Genomic DNA, 12,987 nt, shown 5'->3' with positions numbered 1-12,987 from the left:
AAGGTTTATTCAAGTAAGGCAAGGTTGTTTAAACATTTAAAAATCCATCAGTGGGATGCCTGGGTACCTCAGTTGGTTAAGTGTCTGCCTTCGGCTTGGGTTATGATCCCAGGGTCCTGGGATCGAGTCCCATATCAGAGTCCTTGCTCAGTGGGGAGCCTACTTCTCTCTCTGCCTGATGCTCCCCTTCTGACAAATAAATAAATAAAATCATTAAAAAAAAAAGATGACTTCTATTAAAAAAATAAAAAAAAATCCATCAGTGACTCTTAAAACTTAATAATGGGAAAACAATCAACCCAATGAAATGGGCAAAAGATCTGAAAAAACACCTCACTGAACTAGATACACAGATGGCAAACAAGCACATGAAAAGGTACTCAATATCATAAGCCATTAAGGAACTGCAAATTGAAACAAACACAAGATACTACTACATGGCTATCAGAATGGCTAGCTAAAATCCAAAACTTAGCACCAAATACTAGTAAGGATGTGGAGCAACAGGAACTTTCATTCATTGCTGGTAGGATGCAAAATGGTATAGCTACTCTGGAGGCAGTCTGGCAGTTTCTTCAAAGCTAAACATGGTTTTGCCATATGATCTAGCAATTTCCAGATTTGGGTAAAATTAGGTATTTACCCAAAGGAGCTGAAAACATATTCACACAAAATTCTGCACCTAAAAAGAGCAGCTTTATTCATAATTTGGAGTGGCTTTATTTATAATTTCCAAAACCTGGTTGCAATCAAGATGTCCTTCAATAGGTGAATGGATAAACAAACTGTGGTACATCCATACAATGGAATATTATTCAGGAATAAAAAGAAATGAACTGGGGTGCCTGGGTGGCTCAAATGGTTAAGCAACTGCCTTTGGCTCAGGTCATGATCTCCAGGTCCTGAAATCAAGCCCCACATTGGGCTCCCCACTCAGTGGGGAGTCTGCTTCTCCCTCTGCCTCTCCCCTCTGCTTGTGCTCTCTCTCTGTGTCTCTCAAATAAATAAATAAAATCTTTTAAAAAAAAATAAAAAAGAAATGAGCTATCAAGCCACAAAAATAACCTTAAATGCATATTGCTCAGTGAAAGAAGCCAATCTGAAGAGACTACACACTACACGATTCCAACTATATGGCATTCTCAAAAAGGCAAAATTACAGAGACAGTAGTAAGATCAGTGGTTACCAGGGGCTATAGATGATGGAGGGATGAATAGGTGGAGCACAGGATATTTAGGGCAGTGAAACTATTCTGTATTGATACTGTAATGGTGGATACATGTCATTATACATTTGTCAAAATCCAGAGAACTGAAAAAACACAAAGAATGAATGCTGATGTAAACTATGGACTTCAGTTAATAATAATGTACAATATCCACTCATCAGTCATAACAGATGTGCCACACTAATGCAAGATGTTAATAATAAGAGAAACGGGGGGAGGTGGAGGTGGCAGGAGAGAGAGTGTATGAGACTTGGGTATTTTCACTCTCTTAAAGTAAAAGCCATAAAAGAAAGACATGATAAACTAGACTTTATTAAAATGAAAAATTTCTGTTCACTAAGACAATGTTAAGAAAATAAATAGGCAAGCCATGGACTGCGTGAAAATGTTCACAATACCTATATCTGACAAAGTACTTGTATCCAGAATACATAAAGATATCTTATAACTCGGTAACAATAAAACAACTCAATTAAAGAAAATGGGCGAAATATATGAAAAGACCCTTCACAGAGATATACAAATGGCCAGTAAGGGGATGAAAAAACAGGCAACTTCTATATTAGTCATCAGGGAAATGCAAATTAAAGCCAAAACAATATATTGTCGACTCCTGAGCCCCTGCAACTACCATGAGGATGCAGAGCAACAGGAACTCTTACACATTGTTGGAGTGTAATATGGTGCAATCACCTTTGGAAAAAGGTCTAGGAGTCTCCAATAAAGAAACCCCATACATCTACCCTATGACTCAGCAACTCCAATCCCAGGCATTTACCCAAGAGAAAACACATGTCCACAAAAAGATCTGTGTAGAACTATTCATAGCAACTTCATTCATAATAGCCCCAAAGTGGAAATAGGCTAGATGTCCATCAATCCATCAGAGAATGGCTCACCTGTCTCATATTCATAAAATGTAACACTACTCAGCAAAAGAAACAAATAAAACTACTGATAAATGTAAAAACATGGAAGAATCTCAAAAACTGTATATTAAATCAAAGAGGCCTTTCTAAAAAGAGTATATGCCATATGATTCCATTTACATGGAGTTCTAAAAAAGGCAAATCTAAGCTATGGTGGAAAACATTAGAATAGAGGCTGCCTCTGGGGATTTAGGTGGATATAAGGGATCAGAATAAGAAGATACTACATATATATATATATTTTAAAGAATTTATTTATTTATTCATGAGAGACAGAGAGAGACAGAGGCAGAGGGAGAAGCAGGCTCCCTGCAAAGCAGGGAGCCTGATGTGGGACTCGATCCCAGGACCCTGGGATCATGACCTGAGCCGAAGGCAGACGCTTAACTGACTGAGCCACCCAGGCGTCCCAAGAAGATACTATATTTTGATAGGTTTTTGGGTTACATGCATTTGTCAGAACAAAGCAAAGGTGCACTTAATATTTGTCCATTTCATTTTATGTAAATTTTACCTCAAAAAAAGAGAGCCATAAACAAATACTGAACTCTAGCTAATGATACATACCATGCTGAAGGATTTAGAGAAAATGTATTGATGACATAAATCAAAAAGAAATTGATGAAAAGGGCGCCAGGTTGGTTTGGTCAGTAGAGCATGCAACTCTTGATCTCAGGACTGTGAGTTTGAGTCCCATGTTGGGTATAGAGATTACTTAAAAAAAATTGAAAAAAAAAAAGAAAGAAATTGATGATGGAAGGAGAGAGACATGTATAGATACATGATACAGCAAGTATAGTAAAATGAGAATGACAGAATCTAGATGCTAGGGATAAGTGAGTTCACTGTAAAATTCTTTCAACTTTGTAGTATAATAAAAGGTTAGAAATCAGTTATATCACTAAAAAAATAAAAAGACAATGTACCTTTGGATGCAATGGACATGTTGTTCGGATTAAAGAAAATCTCTTTATCCCTGTTGCCTTCCCTAAACAGTTGCCTCACTAGCTACTAAAGAAAACATGTTAAGTGTCAGAATGCTGGTTTTGCCACCTAAAAGAAGTCTTCAGCTGCTTGTGTCATAACACTGGCTCTTATATAAACCCCCAAATTCTAAAGGCCAGAAATGTTCAAAATGCAGAGGCAGTTTCAATACCCTGGAGGCAGGACTGGGAACTGAGAGATAAATTTGGCTCTTGCACTGGGTAGAGAGGAGGCAATGGCTAAGCTAAGCTGGTCACTTAGAGTCTCTGCAGCTCCAGCAGTTAGTTCTGTGTCTGGATGTCAGCCCCACATACTGGCTTAAAAACCTCAAGAAACTAGAAGATCTCACCAGTGGGATCAGCCAGAGCAGCTGAAACACGTCCCTGTAAACAATAAATGTTTATCTGGGCAGATAACCTGGCAGATAGCCGTGTCCTGATCTTAGGCAACTTGAAACCCCACAACGGGAGGCTGAACACAGAGGGGCCTCTTGCCATTGCCACACGGGTAGGGAGGCAGAGATGGAAGGTGGTCCTGGCTCCTACTCCAAGAGAGGCAGCAGGAAGCCACTCTGCAAATGCCAGCTTCTTTTCTACTGAGCCATGGCCAAATTCCCTTAAACACAGAGGGTGGGGACAGAAAAGTCAAGTCAACCAACAGTAAACAATGCCACCGCATAAAGCTGGCTGTTACACCACAGCCCTGAAGGTACGAAGAGCTCTGGCGTATTTGGCAGCTGCCACAGGAACCACACTGGCTGAGGGCTTCCCCAGGCCTGGGTGGGAGTCTCATCACTGACTCCGGCCACACACACAGGCTCAGTCGCCACCTTGGTCAGTGGCAAACAGCTGCTGAGACGGAGAGACAGACCCAGGGGTACTGTGCTCTGCACAGCACAACCTGCCACTTTCAGACACTTCAGACAAGATTCATTAAGAGCCATATGGCTGAAACCCCACAAAGGTACCAGGTGAAAGGGAAAGAGGCAGCTGGAAGGAAGGAATGGAAGTATGTTGATGGGACAGAGATTCCTTTAACTGACAACTGTCTCTGCAAACAATTTTACTACTAGTTCTGAAAACCCCACTCTCTAACAGACAGATTAAATCTTGGCATTGATTATTCCTCCCGTCTATATGCTTCTGCCCACACTCCTCTTGGGAAGGGAGAGGACAGGGAGTGGAACACACAGTTTGCCTAAAGGGAAGTTCAGCTCTCGTTCAGCAGACTATGGCTGAGTTCTCTTCCAGGGAAGAGAATGGAGATAGTTTAACAAGGTTCTTTGCTCTGAAATAGTAGCAAAGTTAAGTCCAGCAGAACAATAAGGGTGTGGATCTGGGATGGAACTTAAAGAAGGAGTGTAGGAGTGTGCGTGTGTGTGTGTGCGTGTGTGTGTGTTCATCTGTTTTTTTTTGGGGGGGGGCGGTAGGGTGCCAATCCATTCTTTTGACTTCATTCGCACTTATAGCTGCTTTGTAATCATTTCCTGAAAACACAGTAGGAAGAGAATGGTATTTGCTCACCCCACCCTCCATCTAACACTGGCCCAGCAATCCAACTATGTGCTTTAAACTGAGACAAGGCCAGCTTTTTGCCTTTGGCAGCGCTGAAGGCCAGACATTACCAGCACTCCTGTGAACAGCTCAAGGCTCCACCCAAATAAGACTGCACACACTGAAATCCAAGAGGAGTATCATTCCAGCATAACAATCCAGGAGAGAGAAGAGAGCTGAGGAGGCTGGGTGGGACAGTTGGGACACTTCTAAGTTCTGATACCAGAACACCCAAGTGGTTAGTACAGCCATTTTGGTAGGGTGGTGATAGGTCAATTCCAGTGTGGGAAAACCCAAATGCTGTAATAAAGAATTTATCTCTGTACAAGGAGAGGGGTGAGAACGAGGGTGGGGTGTAGACTATATGGCAATAAGGTGGAGAAATCATTTTTAGAGAACTGGGTAGCTGTTGAACTAGTCTCTAATTCTGAATACACACAGATGTTTCAGCCTCTTTTCAGGAGAAGCTGATGCAGAGTGATTATGGGAAGGCCAGGACATACAAGCTCCATTTTTGGTCTAAGAGTTGATTGGAGGACTCCTCTGCAGGAGAGTCATAACAGAATGTTTATACAAACCACCACAAACCCACTGTTCCTGACTGTCTAAGGCCAAAGGCATATTCTTCCTAGAGAACTGTGTCTGACAGCCTTTTGGTTTTAAGACTCCCAACTTTGAGTTTTCTTGTTTACTCCAAGAAGATTTGTAGAACTCCCTAGGGAGCCTTTAGAGAGATGCTAGGGAGCACGGAGGCAGGGAAACTGTTGTGAAGAATACTAAGGACCCACCTTTTTTGTATCTTATCATTACTTCTTACCTGGCAGGAAAAAAAATGGAGAGGGTAAGGCGTTTCCTAGTTTGACAACCTAAATGTCTATCATTTGAAAATGGAACCGGATGTACAACAATGCCTAAAGGCATTTTTGTTGTTGTTCCCATAAGAACAAAGTGATGAATAAAGTATAAGTGCCTTAATATAGTCATCTTTATTTAGAGAGGGAATTTCTTTTAAAATATGGGTACCATGGTCTCTGCTTATATGGAAATAGGAAAAGGCAGAAGAAATTCCATTTCTAACAGAGGCAGAGTTTTTCTGCTGATTTTCTGAAAGCAATAGGTTCTCTTTGGTTCCAGAGGAAGGCAGGCATTTCCAAAAGGAAAACAGAGAAGGAGACAGAGATCACCTGGAGGAACCTAAACTATCCTGTATGCAGGTCTAACCATGCTTTCCATATGGTGCAGTTATCCTGAGACCAATGATGATTCAGGTGCTACGAAGTCTCTGTAGATACTACTGTAGTTCAATGTTTTAGAAAGAAAAATAAATCTGAGGATGATTCTCTAGAGCTATGCTATCTGATATGGTAGCCATTAGCCACATGTGGCTGTATAAAGTTAAATTTAAATTACCTAAAATTAAATGTAATTAAAAGTTCAGTTTCAATAAATAGAAAGGCATCCCATGTTCATGGATTGGAAGACTTAATATTGTTATGATGACAATACTACCCAAAGTGATCTAATGCAATCCCTATCAAAATCCCAATGGCATTTTTTGCAGAAACAGGAAAAAAAGATACTAAAATTCATATGGAATTTCAAGGGACTCGAAATAACTAAAACAATTTTTAAAAAGAAGAATAAAAATTAGAGGACTCACACTTCTCAATTTCAAAACTTACTACAAAACTACAGTAATCAAAACAGTGTGGTACTGTCATAAGGACATACAGACTAGTAGAACATAATAGAGAACCCAGAAATAAACTTTCACTTATATGGTCAATTGATTTTTGACAAAGGTGTCAAGACCATTCAATGGGGAAAGGATAGCTGTCAACAAATGGTGCTGGTGAAGCTGGATATTCCTATGCAAAAGAATGAAGTTGGACCGTTACCTTAATAGCATATTAAAAATGAACTCAAAATGGATCAAAAACCTAAATGTAACAGCTAAAACCAGAATATTCTTAAAAGAAAGTATAGGGGGAAATCTTCATGACACTTGGGATGCCTGGGTGGCTCAGTCGGTTAAGCGTCTGCCTTCGGTTCAGGTCATGATCCCAGGGTCCTGGGATCAAGCCCTGCATCAGGCTCCCTGCTCAGTTCGGAGCCTGCTTCTCCCTCTGCCTCTCTCTCCCCCTGATTGTGCTTGCTCTCTCTCGCTCTCTCTCTCTGACAAATAAATAAAGAATCTTAAAAAAAAAAAAAATCTTCATGACACTGGATTTGGCAATGATTTCCTGGATCTGACACCAAAAACATGGACAACAAAATAAAAAATAAAATAAATAAAATGGATTTATCCTTTTCAGGCAAGGGAAACAAAAGTAAAAATAAACTACTGGGACTACACCAAAATAAAAAGCTTTTGCACAGTGAAGAAAACCATCAGCAAAATGAAAAGGCAACCTACTGAATGACAGAAGATATTTGCAAATGATATATCCAAAAAGAGGTTAATATCCAAAACATATAAAGAATGTACACAACTGAACACCAAAAAACCACAAATAATCTGATTAAAAAATGAACAGAGGGGGGCACCTGGGTGGCTCAGTCGGTTAAGCGGCTGCCTTCGGCTCAGGTCATGATCCCAGGCTCCTGGGATCGAACCCCGCATCAGGCTCCCTGCTCAGCAGAGAGCCTGCCTCTCCCTTTCCCTCTGCCTGCCGCTCTGCCTACTTGTGCTATCTCTCTGTCAAATAAATAAATTAAAAAAAAAATCTTAAAAAACCCCCCCCAAAAACAGAGGACCTGAATAGACATTTTCCAAAGAAGACATACGGATAGCAAACAGACACATGAAAAGATGCTCAACATCACTAATCATTAGGAAAATGCATATCAAAAACACAATGATATATCACCATATACCTGTCAGAATGGCAAGTATCAAAAAGGTATGAAATAACGGGGCGCCTGGGTGGCTCAGTCATTAGGCGTCTGCCTTCGGCTCGGGTCATGATCCCGGGGTCCTGGGATCGAGCCCTGCATTGGGCTCCCTGCTCCACGAGAGGCCTGCTTCTCCCTCGTCCACTCCCCCTGCTTGTGTTCCCTCTCTCGCTGTGTCTCTGTCAAATAAATAAATAAAATCTTAAAAAAAAAAAAAAGATAGGAAATAACAAGTGTTTGCGAGGATATGGAGAAAAAGGAACCCTCATGCACTGCTGGCAGGAATGTAAATTGGTGAAGCCACTGTGGAAAACAGTGTGGAGGTTCCTCAAAAAATTAAAACAGAAATATCATATGATCCAGTAATTCTACTACTGGGCATTTACCCAAAGAAAACAAAAATACTAATTTGAAAAGACATATGCAGTCCTATGTTTATTTCAGCATTATTTACAATAGCCAAGATACGGAAGCAATCTAAGTGTCCATCGACAAATGAATGGATAAAGAACATATGGTATACATTTACAGTGGAATATTGCTCAGCCATTAAAAAGAATGAGATCTTGCCATATGAAACAATATGGATGGACCAAGGGTATTATGCTATGTGAAATAAGACAGAGAAAGACAAATACCATATGATTTCACTTATATGTGGAAACTAAAAAACAAAGCAAACAAAAAAATAAATTAAAAAAGCAGAAACAGACTCACAAATACAGAGAACAAACTGGTCGTTGCCAGAGTGAAGGGGTTGGGGGATGGGCTAAAAAGGAATGAAAAGAAATGGAAGGTACAGGCTTCTTTCCAGTTATGGAATAAATAAGTCACGGGGATGAAAGGTACAATATGGGGAATATAGTCAATGGTACTGTAATGGTGTTGTATGGTGACAGATGATAGCTAAACTTGTGATGAGCACAGCATATAGAGCTGTTGAATCACTATGTTGTACACCTGAAACTAATGTAACGTTGTGTGTCAACTATACTTCAATAAAAAATAAAAGAAAAAGATTTTAATTTTTAAAAAGTAATAAAAAATGAAAATAGACATACAAAATAAAAAACATTTGCATATCAAAGGACCCTATCAACAGAGTGAAAAGACAACCCACTGAATGGGAGAAAAATATTTGCAAACCATGTGTCTGCTAAGGGATTGATGCCCAAAATATATAAAGAACTCCTACAACTAAACAACAAAAAACCAAATAACCTGATTCAAAAATAGGCAAATGACTAGAAAAGACTTTTCTCCAAATAGGCAAATGGCCTAAGCATGTAAAAAGATGTTCAACATCATTAGTCATTAGGGAAATGCAAACCCAAACCACAATGAAATATCACTTCACACCCATTAGGATGGCCATTATGAAGAAAACCAGAAAATACTCTTTTGGGGAGGACACAGAGAAATTGGAAGCCCTGTGCATTGCTGGTGGAAATGTAAAATGATGCAGCTGCTGTGGAAAATAGTTTGGTGGTTCCTCAAAAATTTAAACACAGAATTACCATATGATTCAGCAATTCTACTCTTAGGTATATACCCCCAAAAACTGAAAGTAGAGACTCAAATAGATACTGGACACATCACTATGTACACCATAATATTCATAGCAGCACTATTCACAGTAGCCAAAACATAAAAGCAACCAAAGTGTCCATCAACAGATGAAGAAAGAAAATGTGGTGTATACATACATTTGATTATTACTCAGTCACAAAAAGGGACTAAATTCTGACACATGGATGAGCCTTGGAAACATGCAAGACACAAAAGGGTGAATATGGTATGATTCCACTTGTATGAGGTACTTTCAACAGGCAAACTCACAGAGACAGAAAGTAGACTAGGTGTTACCAGAGGCTGGGGAGGGGGAGAATGGGGTTTTTGTTTAATGGATATAGAGTTTCTGTTTGGAATGATGAAAAAGTTCTGGAGATGGATAGTGGTGATGACTGTACAACACTGTAAATGTACTTAATGTCACTAAATTGTACATTTAAAAATGGTTAAAATGGTAAATTGTATGTTATGTGTATTTTACCACAATTAAAAAAATGTTTTAAGTCATTTCCTCAGGTTACACCAGCCATATTTCAAGGGCTCAATAGCTACATGTGGCTGGTGGCTACCATACTGCACAATGCAGAGTAGAGTATTTCTGTCACTGCAGAAAGTCCTATTGAACAGCGCTGCTCTAGAATGACGTTAAAGACTACCCGATCCTGTTTTTAGTAGCACCGCCCTATGTGCTGCCTCTAGCTGCCTTATCCCTCATTCCAGCACACCACTGTCCTGCCTACTCAACCCAACAGCCTCTCTAACCACTGTAAACTCCCTTAATAGTATAAATTTGAAAGTTTACAATATTATTTCACAAGTGCCATTTCATTTAATACTCAAAACAACTGATGGGGGGTGGTAGTATTCCTTTTTCTTAGGTGTAAAAACTAAGGTCCATAGTTTTATTAATGGGGTTGGGATGCAAACTCTTGATTTTGAACTTTCTGTTCTTTCCACCTCTGTATCACACTGCCTCTCAAAAGGATTTATCATTTTCATCACACTGACGTCACCAGAAAGTATTCACTCAGCTGCATATGATAATATCCTGGGGGCTGTGCAGAGGTGGTCATCATCTCCTTAGGAGTGTCCAACCTCAAACATGTATCCTCAAAGGCTTCCTTTTCCAATTTCCCCATTTTAATCAACAGTAGCTCAAAATTTTTAGTTATTTAATCTCAAAATTTTGTAAAAATATTCAATTCTCTCCTCCTTTAACCTAGTTATATTTAAACAAATAACCAAGTCATACTGTAATGGTGCCCTCATATCCACCTTTTCCCTTTTGTTACTATGGATGGTAGTCTGAACTAGATTGTCATTCATATAATCTTAGACATTACACTACTAACTGGCCTCTTGCTTGTACTTTTCCTCCCCTCCTAAAGGCTGCCACCAGATTAGTCCTTTGTACCTCCAAATCTGTCATGCTATTCTCTTCCCCAACATTTTATTTTTATATAAAAACATTTTTTACGATCACGCTGAGCTAGTACCCGGGCTTGGAATCGGGCCGCAACCTCACCCGCGCCTGCCGCCTTTCACCGCCTCTGAACCATGGACCCCCGCAAAGTGAGCGAGCTTCGGGCCTTCGTGAAAATGTGTAAGCAGGATCCGAGCGTTCTGCACACCGAGGAAATGTGCTTCCTGCGGGAGTGGGTGGAGAGCATGGGGGGTAAAATACCACCTGCCACTCATAAAACTAAATCAGAAGACAATATCAAGGAAGAAAAAACAGATAGTAAGAAGGCGGAGGGGGGGCGCCTGGGTGGCTCAGTTGGTTAAGCGACTGCCTTCGGCTCGGGTCATGATCCTGGAGTCCCGGAATCGAGTCCCGCATCGGGCTCCCTGCTCAGCGGGGAGTCTGCTTCTCCCTCTGACCCTTCCCCCTCTCATGCTCTCTCTATCTCATTCTCTCTCTCAAATAAATAAATAAAATCTTTTAAAAAAAAAGAAAAGGCGGAGGAAAACATAAAGACAGACGAACCATCAAGTGAGGAAAGTGATCTAGAAATTGACAATGAAGGTGTGATTGAACCAGACACTGATGCCCCTCAAGAAATGGGAGATGAAAATGTAGAGATAACCGAGGAAATGATGGATCAGGCAAATGATAAAAAAGTGGCTGCCATTGATGCCCTAAATGATGGTGAACTACAGAAAGCCATTGACTTGTTCACAGATGCCATCAAACTGAATCCTCGCTTGGCCATTCTGTATGCCAAGAGAGCCAGTGTCTTCATCAAATTACAGAAGCCAAATGCTGCCATTCGAGACTGTGACAGAGCTATTGAAATAAATCCTGATTCAGCTCAGCCTTATAAGTGGCGAGGGAAAGCACACAGACTTCTGGGCCATTGGGAAGAAGCAGCACATGATCTTGCCCTTGCTTGTAAACTGGATTACGATGAAGATGCTAGCGCAATGCTGAAACAAGTTCAACCGAGGGCCCAGAAAATTGCTGAACATCAGAGAAAGTATGAGTGAAAACGTGACGAGCGAGAGATCAAAGAAAGAATAGAAAGGGTTAAGAAGGCTCGGGAAGAACATGAGAGAGCCCAGAGGGAGGAAGAAACCAGACAACAATCAGGAGCTCAGTATGGCTCTTTCCCAGGTGGCTTTCCTGGGGGAATGCCTGGTAATTTTCCTGGAGGAATGCCTGGAATGGCAGGGGGGATGCCTGGAATGGCAGGAATGCCTGGGCTCAATGAAATTCTTAGTGATCCAGAGGTTCTCGCAGCCATGCAGGATCCAGAAGTTATGGTGGCCTTCCAGGATGTGGCCCAGAACCCAGCGAATATGTCAAAATATCAGAGCAATCCAAAGGTTATGAATCTCATCAGTAAATTGTCATCCAAATTTGGAGGTCAAACATAATAATGCCCTTCTGACAAATAAAGCCCTTGCTGAAGGAAAAGCAACGATCACCTAATGGATGTCGCAATAATACAAACCAGTGTACCTCTGACTTTCTCATGAAGAAAGCTGGGGAGCTGTGAAGAGAATCCCTACCCCTCTGCCCCATATGCAACTGAAACATTCTATAGTGGCTTGCCATTAGGGTAGTCATTCAGATAATGTTTTCCTACTAGGAATTACAAACTTTAAACACTTTTAAACCTTAAAAATATTTAAAAACATATTAAAAGGGTGTGTTAGTCCCTACATTTTTCTTTACTAATCATTTCAGTTTTTTTCCTTTGGATTAATTAGGCAAGGAAGATATTTCAGTGTGGAAGATTTATTGCTCAGTTTGAGTGAAATAAAGGTTTATTAGTGGGATGCAAATATAACATTTAAATAGATGAAGTTTGAGTTGGAGATATGGTTTCTGAGGCATTTTGACTTGTCTTCTTAAATGCTTTATTTTTTAAACACAATTTATTTGGATAAAACCATTGGGACCACCAGTATTGCAGTAGGACCTGGGTAGGGACCGGAAGTGCTTGGCAGGGCAGCAGCAACCTTACTCCTTTTATATAGTGTGCACCCTTGTGCAGATGCATTTAAATCTTACACGGTGGTGAAGGGATGATTTTTATAATGCTGCAGTAGAATTGGATTACTTAGCTGTGTTCTTGTCTGATATAGAAAATAAATGTTTGCATTATTTCCACATAGGGGAAAAACAAAACAAAACAAAACAAAACATTTTTTAAGTATAAAGTATTTTTTAATACTTTTAAAACTGATTTCCCATAAATCCTCACTAAGGTAAGGTTTTCCTTTTAGAGCCGCATACTCATATTTGTTTCAGGTTTCCTCTCTTGTATTCATTCCCTTAGCACAATGAATGGTATAAACACGTAGCTGTCGCTCAAATAA

At 40.2% G+C, this 12,987-nt stretch overlaps 1 protein-coding gene and 1 pseudogene across 4 annotated transcripts in view; one reads left to right on the top strand and one right to left on the bottom strand.

The window, feature by feature from the left end:
- SMG6 (SMG6 nonsense mediated mRNA decay factor) overlaps positions 1–12,987 on the bottom strand; it is a 231,850-nt gene that overhangs the window by 61,722 nt on the left and 157,141 nt on the right. The window lies entirely within an intron of this gene.
- On the top strand, positions 10,703–12,130 carry LOC118025203 (annotated as a pseudogene).

The sequence above is a fragment of the Mirounga leonina genome, unplaced genomic scaffold (assembly GCF_011800145.1).
Source record: "Mirounga leonina isolate KUSES-001 unplaced genomic scaffold, KU_Mleo_1.0 Mir_200, whole genome shotgun sequence".
Lineage (NCBI taxonomy): Eukaryota > Metazoa > Chordata > Mammalia > Carnivora > Phocidae > Mirounga > Mirounga leonina.
The sequence above is the reverse complement of the archived record's forward strand: the minus strand, read 5'-3'. Positions and strand labels throughout refer to the sequence as shown.